The sequence below is a fragment of the Meleagris gallopavo genome, chromosome 3 (genome assembly GCF_905368555.1).
Source record: "Meleagris gallopavo chromosome 3, MGAL_WU_HG_1.1, whole genome shotgun sequence".
Taxonomy (NCBI): domain Eukaryota; kingdom Metazoa; phylum Chordata; class Aves; order Galliformes; family Phasianidae; genus Meleagris; species Meleagris gallopavo.
The window spans coordinates 1481802-1499634 of NC_139406.1; the positions used below are offsets into that span (position 1 = coordinate 1481802).

The 17833-nt window shown below is 38.8% G+C and overlaps 1 protein-coding gene across 1 annotated transcript in view; it reads right to left on the reverse strand.

Moving 5' to 3' along the window:
- CNTNAP2 (contactin associated protein 2) overlaps positions 1-17833 on the reverse strand; it is a 791915-nt gene that overhangs the window by 273682 nt on the left and 500400 nt on the right. The window lies entirely within an intron of this gene.

Consider the following 17833-nt stretch of genomic DNA (forward strand, 5'->3'; position numbering starts at 1 on the left):
ATGATTTTAAGAGATGAGATTATTGCAATTACCTAAATACAACATATGCTACAGATCCAATTTTGCCTTCAAATAACAGGATTCAGTTCACATGGAACTAAAAAAAAAATACATCTACACCTTAAGAGAGGAAATGTGCAACATGAAGATAATGATAAAATCCCCAGCTCAGAGGATTTGTCAAAGACATATTAAGCATATCTCAAACTTACTTTCATTTTTCATTTTAGTTTAGAGGAGCCTATTTAGCAACCAGTTATTCCTCTGTTCTTCATTTATTGCATAAAAATGTTACTGGTATTGCAACAAATTACTTGCTAAGGAATGTCAAGTATACATGATCATCTAGCGATGTAACTCATACAGAAAAACCCCATTGTTCTTTTTTTTTTCTTTTTTTTTTTCTTTTTTTCCCCACTGTTTCCAGTTCTGTGGGTATTAAAAAATTATTATCTACCCGTAAATAGTTTAAAAATACCCAACAGGCATCTTTCTTAACTACTGTTTGAAGTTATGAAGGAAAGTAGTACAATATAGAGCTGGAAAAACCTCTAATATGTATATAGAAATAAATCTGTCATTTTGAGGTATTTCAATTTCTGAGACTTGAGCTGGGGGGTCTCATTTTTCCACTGGTAAAATAGTCTTACTATTCCCATGAATTCTATAAAATTACTCTTTAGCAGAAATAGGTTGCTTGAGGCAATTCTACAAAATACATCAGTTTGAAAAATAAATGCATCCCGTGGCTGAAACTGATATCTTTTTCCTAAGTACAAGAGATTGTAGTAGTTACCTCCCAAGGAATGCAGAAAAGTGGGCTGCTAAGCATAAGCAGTGTAATGATTGCATCAGTAATTATTAGAAAAACAAAAACAAAACACACACACATACACACGCCCACACCAAAAAAAAACAAAAACAAAACCAAAACCACCACAAAAACCATCTATCCTTAAGGTTAGCAAAGATGTACTGAGGTAAATGAAATCTTAATAATATTTGAGCATCTAACAGTAGTTCAAAAAGATGAAATTAAGTTATAATACAGAAAAAAATGAATTATTGAATTGCCAATTTCTTCAGTATTTTCCTACAAGAAAATAACTTGTGTTACAACAATAAAAATGTATTTTCTATTGCTTAACAGCTTTAATAATATGAAGTAACAATTATTATATTGATCTTTCAGACTTTTTATGATTTAGTAAATTGCATCCAAGAACATTAAAAGAATCAGCTGAGAAGTTTCATAAACTGTCAAAAAAATATTAAGACTGCAGTGGAGGTTTGGAAAAAAAAAAAAAAAAGCCAGTATTATACCAGTATTTGAAAAGAGGAATTGAGATGGATGCAGAAACCAGAGGCAGCTTGATAGAAATCTTATCAAAAGGATAAAGAAGAAAAGTGGTAGACAGTAGATGTGTACAAGTGAAGAGAGGTTGAAGAGAAATGATGAGCAACATGAGAAGTGGGAGAGATGAGCTTACCACTTAGATATTTATATGAGAGAGTGAGACCTGGATAGAGTTTCTTCAATATTCTGGGGTTGACCATCTTTAAGAAACTCTAATCTATGGTGCTGTTCTGTTAGGAAAGACAAACTTTCTGTTCGGTTATTGTAACTCAGGTTTTTAACAAAGCAAATAAATAAACTAGCAAGTGATTAAAAGAGTCATGGAGTAAGAAATGGGTTTGTGTCAGTCTGAAATCAAGTGATGCAAGAGCAACCACTCAGAGTCAAAATGTACAAAGTTCCTTGCAGGATCAGCTATCCAGACAAAGTGCTATTGGTAAACTTTTAAGACTACTTTAATGTTTTAACTGCTGGGAAGGGATGCTATAAAACATCACTCAAATTTCTTCGTAAAATTAGCTTACCTGAAAAATTTACAATTTAATATTCTTAAATACAAGCTCTTTGAATACAACCTTTAGTTACAAGGACAGTAATGTGGCATCTCTCAATGCTGAAATCTAGACAACCAGTTAAAAATAAAGCTCCAAAATGAAAATTACATGTAAGAACAGGAACATGAGCCCTAAGCATATAAACCAAAGAGTGTAGGGAGGAAAAAAAAAAGAGTACTGAGTTCTGTCTGCTACATTAAAAATATTTTCATAAACAAGTAAAGAACATATTCTACAAGTGAAGATAAGAACTTCTTGTCAGTTTAGTTAATATTTAATATTCTAGTAAGTCAAATTAGTACAGAGAAACTCCATGAATAATACAGTTAAAATTGTTATCCAAACTTTCTTAGTACTTATAATTCTTATTGCTCACTCTTCAAAAATCCCTCTGGGTCTGTCTGTTGATCTTTCAGTTTTCCTTAAGAAGAATGAGGGCAAATGGTGAGGTATACAGCGTTTTATGTGACTTTATGAAAGAGGAGAATAATGCCCCAGCTAGTAAATATCAGTCAATTTCATTGTTTTGTACTATGATGTCATGGTTTTATGATTTTTGCTGTCAGTATTCCACATCATAACATCATGTAAAGCTCAGGGAATTAAAGAGTTAATACTCCAGTTCCATGAACTGAACTCTTTCTGGATACCTGGTTCTCAGAAGAGAACTACATACCCCAGAGGACTTTGCATGCAGAGGGGTCTTGATGTGGATTGTTAGGAACAAACATGGGCTCATAAAACATTTCCACCACAGCTGTCTTTCTCAAATGCTGGATACCTTTTTCGGCAGTAGCCCACTTTTTCACCTCAGGCTCCAGATCATCTTTGAAGTGACATCTTTCCTTCATGTCTAGTAACACTCATTCCCAGAGGGTGGTGACTCTGTCCAAATATCTGCTAATCCCTCTGTCAATAGCTGAGTCTCTGGCAATACCTCCTAGTTGAAGAGCTTCATTACCATTTAGAAACATGCTGCTGGCCCCATTGTCCCAACAGCAAAGCAACCAGGAGACTATAGTCTTGTTCGTGCACTGTGTAAACTTCTTTCTTGAGCCTTGGTTTCAGTCATTTTCAGAGTAGATAAGTAGTGGTTACAGTGACTTCCTCCTCCTCACTCTCCTCTCTATGTGTCTTAGTTTTTTTCTGTTGCCTTCTTCAGTGATGGTGGTTTTGGGAAGGGCCCTTTGCCTGGTTCTCCCTCTACCTCCTCCGCTGCTGATTCTTCTTTCCATTCTAGACACAAGAAGGCCATTTCTGGCCTTTCACAGGGGCAACCTGTGATACTCTCAGGAATTGTCTGTATTGGAGGCAGAAATAGGTCTCACTGGTAAAGACTGGCAGAAGTATCCTATAGTGACTGTCCCCAGGGCTCCATGTATACTTGGTATCGATTACCTCAGAATGAGGAATTTCAAGGATCCCAAAGGATATTGATGATAGACACAGACAACATTAAGCAGCTGTCTGTTTTGCCTGCCCTGTCAGAAAATCTGTCTGTTGTGAGGTTACTACAGGTAAAAGAGCAACAGGGACTGATTGCTAACAAAAATGGTGCACAGACAGCAGTACTGCACCAAAAGGGATTCCCTGCTCCCCATTCATAAACTGATTCATCAACTAGAGAGCCAGAGAGTGGCCAGCAAAACTCACCTTTTAATAGTCCCATATGGCCAGTGCATAAAGCCAGTAGAGAACGGAGGATTCCAGTAGACAACTGTGGCCTGAATGAAGTCACATCCCCACTGAGTGCTGCTGTGCCAGACATGTTAGAACTCCAATACAAACTAAAGTCAAAAGCAGCCAAGCGGTATGCCACCACTGACATTGCTAACACATTCTTTTCCATTCCTTTGGCCACAGAACACAGGCTACAGTTTGCTTTTACCTGGAGAGGCATTCAATATACCTGGAACCATTTGCCCCAGGGGTGGAAACACAGCCTGACCATTTGCCATGGGTTGATCCAAACTGCACTGGAACAGCATGGTGTTCCCGAGCACCAGCAGTACGTTGATGATATTGTTGTGTGGACAATACAGCAGAGGAAGTTCTCACGAAAAGAGAGCAAATAATCAAAATTCTTCTGCAAGATGGTTTTTCTTTTAAGCAAAACAAAGTGAAAGGACCCTGCATGAGAAATTCAGTTCCTAGGTATAAAGCGGCAAGTTGGGCATCATTGCATCCCAACAGATGTGATGAACAAAATTACTGCTATGTCTCCACCCACTAGCAAGAAAGAGACAGAATCTCTTCTGGGTGGAGTGGGCTTTTGGAGAATGCATGTTCCAAACTATAGCTTCATTGTAAGCCCCCTTTATCAGGTGATGCAGAAGTATAATTTTATGTGGGGTACTGAGCAGCAGCAGGCTTTTGAGCAAATTAAACAGGAGATAGCCCATGCTGTGGCCCTGGGTCCAGTACAGATGGGACAGGATGTACAAAACATCCTCTGCACTGCTGCTGGAGAGAAAGGTCCCAATTAGAGTCTGCGGCAAAGAGCCTCAGGAGAGACCTGAGGTTGACCCCTGAAATTCTGGATTCAAGTACACAGGGGTCCAAAGACTGCTACATTCCAACTGAAAAAGAGATCTTAGCTGCATATGAGGGGGTTCAGGCTGCTTCTGAGGTAACTGGCACTGAAGCACAGCTCCTTCTAGCACCTCAACTACCAGTGCTGAACTGGATGTTTAAGGGAAAGGTTCCTTCCACCCATCATGCTAATGATACCGCTTGGAGTAAGTGGATTGTACTGATTATGCATTGAGCTCAGATGGGGAACGTCAATTGTCCAGGAATCTTAGAAGTGACCACTGAACTGGCCTGAAGGCAAAAAGTTTGGAACATCACCAGGTGGAGAGGTATCACGTGCTGAAGAAGCCCCACCATACAATGTATTAATTTGCTTACTATTTTCCTTTCTTTTCTTCTTTCTTTCATTCTTTCTTTCTCTCATTTCCTTAACTTTCTCTCATATTTTAGGAAAATAATTACTTCAACAGATATACAGATTCTTTTTGAAGTATTTCACATTGTATGGATTAGTAATTGTGTTCTCCTTTACTGCTTCTACTTTGGTGGAATAAAATAAATGAACACAAAGGTATAAATCTGTAGTGTTTACTGGTAGCATTAAAAAAAGAAAGAATATTTTTGAAAGAGAAACTTCTGTGTGTTCTTATGCATTTCTAATATCAAAGAGTAGCACTATATACTTGTATCAAATTAGGAACTTCACTCATTTCAAAATATTAAGTGCACTGCTCTAAGACAACTGCTGTATGCTTTTATGAGATGCTACAATGCAACTACTTTGAAGAGCAAACTTTATACAAACTGAATTATGAAATGTACTACTGGGATAAACAATATTTACACAGTCAAATAACAGTAGCAGAGAGAAAAGCATTAAGTCACAAGATGAAGAATATATGCTACAAATTACGTAAGAAGAAACAGTCAATAACAGATACAAAGGCATTTCTAGGAGATAAATATAAAATAAAGGCTTTCAGAACAGCTAAAATAAGACTGCATAAATAAGATACACAAGGTTGCTACTTTGATGAAAGAGAATAATAATAAAGGTCATAATTCTTTTTCTGCTTTCTTCTGAATAACTGTCATATGGCTAGTGAAGCATTAATTGCTTGGAATAGGCTGAAATGCACAAATTTAATACAAAGCATGAAAAGTTAGGGTGGCAAGTCCAAATTAATACTGTCAATACTAAACACACATTAAATGTGTCTTTATTTTTATTTATTTGGTCATTAATTGACCAAACATTGGACTAGTTACATTTCCATGTGACTACTAATCTTGAGCAAAAGCAAGAAGCCATCGGGAGATAATAATTATTCTTGAAGATTTGTTACTGTTTTCGTAAGTCTTGAATCAATCATAAAGTAATAAAAGATCAGAAACAACTACTGATTATCCATTCAGCAATGCTTCAGATGAGTAAGTTTAATATAAAGGGTACAGTATCATACAGGAGATTAGTATTAGTATGAACTATAATTTTAAAAGGTAAATAAATGAAGAGAGGGTAAGAGATAGAAACATCGGTACACTCTAGAATTAACTTTAGGAAAGAAGCTTATTTACTGAGTTAATGATTTTGATGTCAGTTTGTGTAATGGAACTGAGTTAGTCCATTGCTGGACTTTAGTGAGGGAACTGCAAAGGAAACGGCAGAACTGAGGTTTACTGTACAATTAAAAAGCGCAAAAATTGAAAAGGCAGATTATTAGGTTCTGTTATAGGAGAGAAAAAGAGCAGATATTTCTTGTACCAATAGAAAGAAACTGTATTTTAGTAGTTGGATTTCTTTTTTTTTTTTTTCCCTAGAAACTACTGCATTTTGGTATTTTGCCTTTATTAGAAAAGTGAAAAGGAAAGTGAAAATAACAGCTACCCTCTGTACAACTAACAGTGGATTTGCAGCCTTGGTTCACAAAAGAGGAAGTTAATGGATATACCATATGAAAAAAACTGTCTTGTCCATGTGCACAATCAACTGTAAAATGTTGAGACAGCTTTTGGTCAGAAAAGTACTCAGCATTCATTAAAAATCCAGAAGGATGTACCAATAATACTTCCATACAGAAAGTAAATATTTTAAGTGAAAAATTAGAAACCCTTGAAAACTATGAGACTGAGTGAAAATTAGAATTTACCTAGCATCATGACCTAGAGAACAATGAAGATCTTTCCTAACAACCATTTTAAATTATTAGATTAATACTTATGATTTGATCTGTTTATTTAAAACTTATTTGCTGGTTCATTAACTTCTGAAAATGATTAAAGAAAAGTTTTCATAGTATTTCAGCATGGAAGTGAAAAATCTCTCTAGATAAAAGTTTTCCACAAAATTCAGTGGGAGATATTTCATAAATTAAATTCTGGAAACCAAAATCTTTCAGTAATACAGTCATAGAACAGTAAGATATAGTTTATCATTGTCAAATCAATCTTTCTGGATGTCATTTCACTATGCTATCTTAGAAATGACTACTATATACATCCATAAAAAAATACAGATAAATCGTTCAAATAGATATTTCTACCAACTTGTTTGACTCAGTCTTTTAACAATGATCTAAAATAGAGAATTAGAGAAAATATCTAATTTTGTTATACCATGTCAGTTCAGTTTAAATTTTTGATTTAAGTGCCCATGCAGGCAGCTCTAAGTGCTTTCAAATCTTGGCATACAACATTATTCATGTCTAGGCCTTGGCTTGTACTATTTTGTCAGATTTCCTTTGCAGCTGTCTGTTACATGGCAACAAAGTGTAACAAGATATTGGTAGGAAGGTTCAACATTTACTGCCAACAACACCTGTCTCTGATATTATGGGCCAACATAATTAAACAGAGGCATTATTGAATTCCATCTGGGGGAGAGTGGTGTAGCAGTGGAGAGCTTCTGGGTGAGAATCAAGGGGTGGGCTGGTATGGCTGACGCTGTTGTGGGTGTGTACTACAGGCCCCCTGATCAGGAGGAGGAGGCTGACGAGGCCTTCCATAAGCAACTGGAAGCAGCGTCACGATCCCAGGTGCTGGTGCTTATGGGGGACTTCAATTATCCAGATATTTGCTGGATAAACAACACGGCCAGGCACGCTTGGTCCAGACGGTTCCTGCAATGTGTTGAAGACAACTTCCGGTGCAGGTGGTGGAGGAACCGACGAGGGGAGGGGTGTTGCTAGACCTTATTCTCACTAATAAGGAAGGGCTTGTCAAGGAAGTAGAGGTCGGGGGCAGCTTGGGTTGTAGTGACCACAAGATGGTGGAGTTCAAGATCTTGAGTGGAAGAAGCAAAGCAATAAGTAGGATTGCTACCTTGGACTTTAGGAGAACCACCTTTGATCTCTTCCGGGACCTACTTGGAGCTATCCCGTGGGCTGGGGTGTTAGAAGGTGAGGGGCCTGTGAGAGCTGGTCAGCATTTAAGCAGCCCTTCTTCCAAGCTCAGGACCGGTGCGTCCCTGTGAGCAAGAAATCAGGAAAGGGCAGCAGGAGACCTGTGTGGATGAGCAAGGAGCTCATGCACAAACACAAAGGGAAGAAGGTCCATGAAATGTGGAAAAAGGGTCTGACCACTTGGGAAGAATATGTTGTCAGGGCCTGCAAAGACGTGACGAGGAAGCAAAAGCCCGCCTGGAATTGAATCAGGCAAAGGTGATAAACGATAATAAAGAAGGCTTTTTAAAATATGTTAATAGTAAAAGGAAGAGAAGGGAGGATGTCGCTCCCCTACTAAGTGAGGGGGGTGTTCTGGTAACCGGCGATGCTGAGAAGGCAGAGATACTGAATGCCTTCTTTGCTTCTGTCTTCAGTGAACAAGCTCTCCCTCAGGAATCCCAGACCCTGGAGGATAGTGAGAGGGTCTGGGGAATGGAAGACTTCCCTTTAGTCAGGGAAGAGGCGGTCCAAGAGCACCTAGGCAACACCACACCAATGTTCATAAATCCTTGGGACCCAATGGGATGCATCCATGGGTGCTGAGGGAGCTGGCAGAGGTGATTGCTGAACTGCTCTCTGTCATCTTTGAGAGATCTTGGAGACTGGGGAAGGTCCCTGAAGACTGGAGGATAGCCAGCGTCACTCCGGTCTTCAAAAAGGGCAAGAAGGAAGATCCAGGTAATTACAGGCCAGTCAGCCTCACCTTTGTCCCTGGAAAGGTGATGGAACAGCTTGTGCTGGATGCCATCTCCAGACAACTGGAAGAAAAGGAGGTTATCAGGAGAAGTCAGTATGGGTTCACCAGGGGGAGGTCATGCTTGACCAACCTGGTAGCCGTCTACAATGTTGTCACAAGCTGGGTGGATGGGGGGAGAAGAGTGGAGGTAGTTTACCTGTGAGAATCCTTCTTTGTTTTTGTTTTGGCTCAAAGCTTGCTTCCTGAGGTATTTCTTGTGATAAGACTGACTTGTCTAGAAGATGAATGATGGGTGTTGCCGTGTGACAATCAACATCAGTGTATGGACAATTTTAGCTGTTTACCTTTGGAAGATAATGCTCAGGACAGTTTACTGGCAGAAGATCTAGCCTGTGATTGAATAACTCCAGCTTGCTATGGGAAACTGGGGGATGACGTCACTGTAACCTGTGAAGGCAAGATACAAGTTGGTGCCTCACTGCTCCCTCTTATCTGCTGGCAAGGCCAGGGAGATAAAAACAAAGGAGTTTTCACTGAGAACCCAAAGCCAGAAGCTGCCACTCCAAGGAGAGCTGACTCAACCACTTTGGATTTGAGCTGCCACTCCAAAGACAGCTGACTCAACCAATTTGAAAGCACTGAAAAGGGGCCATCATCACCATGGTCACTGTTGCCATTGTTGTTGTCAATAGAACAACAGTGCCCAACAGCCCACCACTACTGAAGATCAATGACTGAACTACGAACCACACTGGATCCACGGTGGTGACTATCTCCCTCTTGCTTCCCATAAGACTCCTTGCTTTTTCTTTCCTATCTTTTCTGTCACCCTCCTTCCCTTCCCTATCACCCTAATTCATAATAGTGTCCGTCCTCCCTTTATCTCCCTGATTAAGATCCATAATAAACTGGTCGGACCAACATTTGAACCGTTGTTTCTTAACCTCACTCCGGGTATACAGATATTAAAAGGACCTCCTCTCCCTCCTATAAATTGGAGTGAGACACTACCTTGATTACAGCAAGGCATTTGATATTGTCTCCCACGACATCCTTATAACAAAGCTGAGGAAGTGTGGGATGGATGAGTGGACAGTGAGGTGGGTTGAGAACTGGCTGACTGGCAGAGCACAGAGGATTGTCGTTGGCAGTGCAGAGTCCGGTTGGAGACCCGTAACCAGCGGTGCCCCCCAGGGGTCTGTGCTGGGTCCTGTCTCGTTCAACATCTTCATCAATGACCTTGATGAGGGGATAGTGGCCACCCTCAGCAAGTTTGCTGATACAAAGTTGGGAGGATTGGCTGACACGCCTGAAGGCTGTGCTGCTATTCAGCGAGACCTGGACAGGCTGGAGAGCTAGGCAGTAAGAAACCAGATGAGGTTTAACGAAAGCAAGTGTAGGGTCTTGCATCTGGGGAGGAATAATTGCATGCACCGGTACGGGTTGGGGGATGAGCTGCTGGAGAGGAGCTCTGCAGAGAGGGACCTGGGCGTCCTGGTGGACGACAGGTTGGCCATGAGCCAGCAGTGTGCCCTCGTGGCCAAAAAGGCCAATGGCATTCTGGGGTGCATTAGAAAGAGCGTGGCCAGCAGGTCGAGGGAGGTGATCCTCCCCCTCTACTCTGCCCTGGTAAGGCCTCATCTGGAGTACTGTGTCCAGTTCTGGGCTCCCCAGTACAAAAAAAGACAGGGATCTCTTGGAAAGAGTCCAGCGGAGGGCCACAAAGATGGTGAAGGGCCTGGAGCATCTCCCCTATGAAGAAAGGCTAAGTGAACTGGGTCTGTTTAGCCTTGAGAAAAGAAGACTGAGAGGGGACCTGATCCAGGTTTATAAATATCTGAGGTGTGGCGGCCATAGCGGTGAGGCCAGTCTCTTTTCAGTGGTACGTGGAGACAGGACGAGGGGAAACGGACATCAGCTGCAGCACAGGAAGTTTTGCACGAATGTGCGTAAGAACTTCTTCACGGTGAGGTGACGGAGCACTGGAACAGGCTGCCCAGGGAGGTTGTGGAGTCTCCTTCTCTGGAGATATTCAAGTCTCGCCTGGACGCCTACCTGTGCGACCTGGTGTAGGGAACCTGCTTTGGCAGGGGGGTTGGTCTCGATGATCTCTAGAGGTCCCTTCCAACCCCTACAATTCTGTGATTCTGTGATTTTTGTTTTAGCAAGAACAAGCATTTATCATGAACAAATAATCTACCTGCTCCTGATAACAATTTCAATGGCACTCTTTTCATAATATAAATAGGGATTTATAGTGTTTGTTTTCCTCTCTCCCTAGAGATTTTAATCAAGAATTAAATATAAGACAAAGAAAAACTGAGGATTTTGGGAATTTCTAATTAATTAGACATCAGACTACAAGTATAAGCCCCAGAGTTGATTGAAAAGTTCTGATCTGAATGCTATTGACTACAGTAGCTTGTGAAATGTAAGTGAACAAGAAAAAAACAACACATTAAAAAGGACTTGCATATAAAAGTGTTCAAACCATTTGCATTTCAAACTATTCTAATTTAAGAGCAACTAATTACATTATTAAGCTATTTAACAGGCAGGGCCATTAATCATACTGTTCCAAATAGGGAAACATCTCATGTTCTAAAGTGATTGTAGCCCTCACTAAGAACTAGAGAAAAGAGCTTATTTCTCTCTCCTTTCTATTCTATAGTAGTGCACATCTATCCACTTCATGTTGCCTTTCTGAACATACTTTATTTCTTCGTTTGCTTTTAATCCCTATCTACTCTCTACTCCTGAGTATATCCTTTCCAGGTCCCCAGCTTCCATCTTTACGCGCATCTTCTACTTCCACGGTGTCCTCAGCTATTCTAGAATGTGTTGTTCAATCTGTTTTATCTCTTACCATATTTTTTAAGAAAAATCTAAATGAAAAGATTGTGGATTACTTCTCATGAACTATAAAAAAAATCTTAGAAATTTTTATGAAAGTGGAAGTTGTTCTCAATACAGCCTGTGTGACTACACTACCTAAACATTCATTTTTTATCTTCACTCCTCTTTCAAGCACTGGCAAGTGCCAGTTTCATCTCTACACTCTCAACAGGCAACTGTTAAAAATGGATGTGGAGCTGTCCTTGTTGAAATAACTATCAATAAAGCTTGCTCGGCAAGCTCAGAAGAAAGTGGGAAAAATCAAATTGAGTGAGGAAACATTCTGAAATCATTCCTCTTTTCACAGCTTATTCCACAGAGTTAATGTACACTCAATGTTCAGCCAAACAAGTAATCCATAATGGCTACCAGTCTGACTTTTTAGAGCTAGTGACAGTAACTCAATTCTGTTTTTTCTGTTTCAAATTCTATGTTAGCACCTTTTAACGTTTAATCAGTACTACTTCAATGTATTCCACTGACCTATCTTCAGATAAATAGTGATGAATCTTAAATCTCTGGAAAAAAAATAAAAAATTACACTACAAGACATTTCATAACTTTACTAATTAGGTCAAGTAATGAAATAAGCACTTAGTAAAAATCATTCCTATACTTTCTGCATAAGTAATACCCTTACATGTGCCTTATAACAAGGGAATAGTATTATCTTAGATTAAAAACAAAACAAATGAAAAATACCTTTCTGAGAAAAGTTTACCATAAAGACTATTATGATCTCCAAAACATATGTAATCGCTAAGTAAAATTTATTTGAAGTGCTAAAACTAGCTCATAGCAATTCACTTGACTGGCCTATAGGCCCAAAATATTATTTAATAAATCTGCATATATTTCACTAACTTCAAAACTCCTTCTAATTAAGGACAACTAGAAGGCACAGTCAATCTCTTGAGGATGTCAATGTGCTGCATAAGCATCTTAAATCAAGCAATGTATATCTGCATTTTATCTCTATAAGATAATGAATTTTAATTCTCATTTACCTCAGTCTTCATCCAATTTTGCAAGCTAAAAATTATCAGTTAAATGGAGCGCAGGCTAACTACCTACACATCCAATTTTTTTCCAACTTCAGGAAAGGAAGAAAGTTTGTGAGCATACAGGAAAACCTCAGTTCATTCATTTCACTGGCATTTCTCATTTTTGATGTGTTAGAATGGATATTTTTTCCACAGTTAAAAAAAATATTGAAGAAAACTAAGATAAAATGTCAAGAGGGAATGCAATTAAAATATCTTCTTTTTGGCCATTTCTGTAGAGAGAGTAACCTTCCAGCTGCATACTGAACTGTGTTGAATATGACAGTTGTCATACTGTGGTACATAGATATTAAAAGCATCATCACTGTTACTTGAGCCATCACCTATGTCTGTAGAGTAACTTTTCTGGAAATGGATCATGAATTAAATGCATTTAAAGTGGTCCTATTTTCACATCGTTTCCATTTCAGAAAGAATTTCCACATACAGAGGTACACACAGTTCCAAAGAGAAGGGAGATGGAGAAGATTTGTGAGAAGTGCATAGGCACATCCCTTCTGATTGGAAGGCAGGCTGAAACCATGATATGGATTCAACACTTCTCTTGTCCTATTTCACTTTACTTTTGTGGAACTGTCTTGGGAACAGATCAACTGTAAAGCAGGTTCAGTTGCAAGTCTGAATATTCGTACATCATCTGGTTCTCATCCAGATTACTGTAGGAAAATTTTTTCTTCCTTACTGACTGCTTCACCTCTGAACTGGCAGAGTTTGTGAACAGAGAGGAAGATCAGAAACTTGAACTTTAAGTAAATAGCTAAACGTGAAGAATTTTAAGGCTGAAATGATTTTTAATTTCAAAAAACCTCCCTGTTTTGTCTCCAGTTACACTGTGGCTGTTTTTATACATCAGCATGCTTGAAGTACTTGGTTAATTTAAGGAATTATTTCAGATTTTGATTGGCAATCACATGATATAGACAATATATCTGTACAGGATTAGAGAAGAACACTGACATTTTGTCATACAGAGGGAAGCAATAATCACTACCCATAAATGCACTGCCACGTCTGGCTACTTGCATTAACTTTAACATGAAATCAGAAAATTAGCATCTAATTCATTTCATTGTGATACAGAATGAGCCATGCATTGTACTCCAACAGTAAGTTATATAAGATATATGCAACTGTAACAGACTGGACACTATTTTGAAATCACTTTAGTGTCTCCTCGTGATCCTGAGAACACTATTTTGGCCATAACCACGTCAGGTGACTTTATTCTCTGAAGCTCTGATAAGTTGATTATGAGCAATTCTCTTTCAATGCCCTCTGTTAAAACTCTTAAGTACAACTGTACCATCTGGACTGTAACAACTCAGTTTGTTAATGTAAAGGAGATGTACAAGGACCTGTTCTGTCATAAGCAGTACAGCATGCTGATCACTGTGACAACAATACAACTTCCAATGCTAATACAATTAAAGTCAAGGTACAAACGGAGGGACTTCTTTTTTCCTTTTCAGTAGCATTTTAACTATATATATACATTTAGCACTTATACTGTTTGGCCAGTGGTAAAAAGAGAATGCCCTTTAGCATCAATGTTCCCTGTTAGTAAGATCTCAATCTGTAAGTCTAGATGTTATAGCAAAGCATCTGAGAGGAGAGGACAGGACTAAAAATAATAAAAAAAACAAACAGAAAACAACCCTTTGATCAGCATCTCTGTTTCCCAAGTATAAATGTAACACTAATGTAACCATTCTTCCTGCATCTTAAAAAAAAAAGAAAATTGAAATGCAGAAATCTTTTTCCATATTGAGTGGGCATTCAGCCGGCAGAACTTGCGTCTTCAGGATCAATTACCTCCAGACTGATGCAGCACAAGAACTCACCACGCTGAGTACCTTTCATCATATATTAGATAAAATTGTCCCCTATCCATTCTGGTTAATCATGAAAAATTCCATCATTCCTAATTTCATTTTTTTTTTTTTTTCCCCCTCCAAGCAAATGCGGGAGTTCTGCAACAAGAATAATGTAGTGTGACAGCTTATCTTTCTGCCCAGTGGGTGTCTTCATAGACGTGTGGCTATGAAAGCCATTTCCATATTGATGAAGAATGAATTCTTCCTGATACAGAGTGAAACAATTGATCTTTTTCCCAAAAAGCAGGAGGATCCCAGAATCACAGGCATAAATATCCTCCTCACTCAAAGGTACTGAAGTTAAGATATATACATGGCACTTGACACATGGCACTTAACTAAATATACAATAAATACAGTTATAACATAATGGGACACTGTTAAAAAAGTCAATGTAAAAATCTTACTTGAAATAAGCAGACTATAAAATCCAGTTATATTTTAGAGCTTGACACTACTACTTCTCAGTAAGAGTTGCTCTTGAAGTGCAAGCTACAAAGAAATAAAATTGATAATGGGAAAGCAACAAACTAGGTGGCATCTCAGTTCTTACAAAAAAAGGACTGTAAGTTTATATGCACACTCTTCTGATTTCCAGTGATCACAGAATTGTTACTCTGCTTGCCACACAATCTGCTAGAGTATAGAAAGCATAAAAGACATGCTTTGAATTTTAGTCATATAAACAGATAAATTTTTATAGTGGTTGTATTTATATATAAAAACGTATGTAAACAATAAAAGGGGACAGCAAAGTTGGTGGCAGAAGAAACATGGAGTACTTCATATATAAAGAAAATACACATAAATATCTGAAAAATATTGCTTATTATACTATTGTAAACACATTGTCTATTTTTGTTATGTAAAATTATAAAATGCATGTTAAATATGTAAAATACATTAATAGTTCTATGTATCACAATGTATTCCTCATATATTTAGCATGTATCATTGTATTACAATATACGAACTACTTAAATACAGCATGTATTGTATAAGGAAATATGTACATGAACTTCACTTTGAAAGTAAAGTGCTTGACATATAGGGAGCTTCTATTTTTCAAAATTACAACGCATTTCTGATTGTAAGAAAACCACTATGTCAGGTATGTTTAGTAATACTGTAGTACATTGAAAAGGCTAATTCTGACTAGCTTCAATTTGACGATGGAGTTAATGCCAGTGTCTATTAGACTAAGTAGGACCAATACAAACTACTCCTTGAGCTTAAGTTTATTCAGTTGGGGAAAAAGCAGAGACTAAATTAGATGTACCTTCACATAATTTCTTCCAAGTCTATTTCCAAAAAAAATATATCAAAGATTCAAAACAAGATTAAAATTATCAAATACTAAAAACAGGAGGACTTTCTAACATTAGTATGGTAGGAGACAACATATTCTTCTCTTTCACTTCAGCCCTTCATCTATTTCCCCTTTTCCCTATGGTTTTCAACTCTCAACATGTCCATGAGAAGCAACAATCCAAAGAGTCCTTGACATACCAAAACCAAGTCACTGTCACTCCACAAAGCACACTCTTCAGCCTTAAACTGCTATGCCCATTCTGACTGGGATGAAATTATGCAGTTAAAGTCCTTCAACGGCAGCCGGTACAGTTGATGTTGTGGCTAAAGCACTTTGGAATACACCACTATTTTGGCCATTGTTGAATAGAGCTTGCACAGAAATGAGGTTCTCCTTTGCAGAACCCTGTCTTCCAGTATAAATTGGGGATGGGCAAAATACAGGGAGAGGACTGACCAAAGGGTTATTCTATCTCATATGACATCATACTTGGAAATTAAAACCTCAAGAAAAGGAGGAATATTCATGGTTATGGCATTTGCTGAGGATATCCAGAGTCAGATGATTTGTGGAATTCCCATCACTGGAGATACTTACAATCTGACTGGAAATACCCTGAGCAACACGTTGCAGTTTTGAAATTGGCCTCTCTTTGAGCAAAAGTTGGACCACATGAACTCCTGATACTTTTTGTAAACCAAATTATTCTAGAATCCTTCAGTCCTGTGATCCTTGCTTTTTTCAAAAGAAAATTATAAAAAAAAAATCCATGTTCAACTTTCCAGCAGACTTGCAATTATTTAAAACTTCGGTAATTATCACGAGAAGCCGAGCTAAGTCACTTACTCCTTCCCTGTCTGTCCTAATACATTTCAATTAATAGTTTTAGATTTGCTAAAGAACAAGAGCTTGTAAATTAGAAGAAACAGAAGCCAACACAAGTTTAATAAGTAAATCTCAAAGCAAAAGCCTGCTACTGTATTAAGATTTTGGAATTACTGAGTTACTTCTCAATTACTCTTATCAATTTGGTGGAAAATAAAACAGGAAAACACAAACAAACCAGAATAACTAGGCATTATTTTAATCAAGTTCATGCACAAGTTTCTAGGTAATAAAAGCAAGTCTGCACACTTATTTTAGTTCTCCAAGGAATTCATTAATACCAGAAGGCAATGAAGCCAGGAAACAACTTCTGGCTGCAAAATGATCACTATAAAATGTATTCAAGAAACTTATAAAATGTGTGGTTTTCTGAATAGTTTTCTCTATTCAAGACAGTCATATTATTGACATGTGAACTGAATTTGTCTTACTTTTCACTCCCTCTGCCCGAGAAAGTAGAAACTGGATATGCAATTTCCCCCCAAGAACCGCAAAATCCACAGAATCACAGAAACACCAAGATTGGAAAAGACCTACAAGATCATCCAGTCCAACCATCCACCTATCACCAATAGTTCTCACTAAACCATGTCCCTCAACACAGAATCCAAATGCTTCTTGAACACCTCCAGGGTCAGTGACTCCAGCACCTCCCTGGGCAGGGCATTCCAGTGCCTGACCACTCTTTCAGATAAGTAGTATTTCCTAACATCCAGCCTAAATCTCCCCAGCACAGCTTGAAGCCATTCTCTCTAGTCCTATCACTAGTTGCAGGCCAACCCCCAGCTCACTACAACTACCTGAAGGGAGGTTATAGAGAGCATAAGGTCTTCACGAGCCTCCTCTTCTCCAGACTGAACAATCCCAGCTCCTTCAGCCACTCCTCATAAGGCCTGTGCTCCAGACCCCTCACAGCTTTGTTGCCCTTCTTTGAACCCGCTCCAGGGCTTCAGTGTCTTTCTTGCAGTGAGGGGCCCAAAACTGGACACAGTACTTGAGGTGTGGCCTCACCAGAGCTGAGTACAGGGGAACAATCACTTCCCTGTTCCTGCTGGCAACACTGTTTCTGATACAAGCCAGAATGTGGCCTTCTAGGCCACCTGGGCGCACTGCTGGCTTCAGCCTAGCATCAATCAATACTACCAGGACCTGCCCTTCATGAACCCATGCTGGCTAGAAACCTAAAGCCATCATCTTTATCATCTAAACATCTTTCTTTA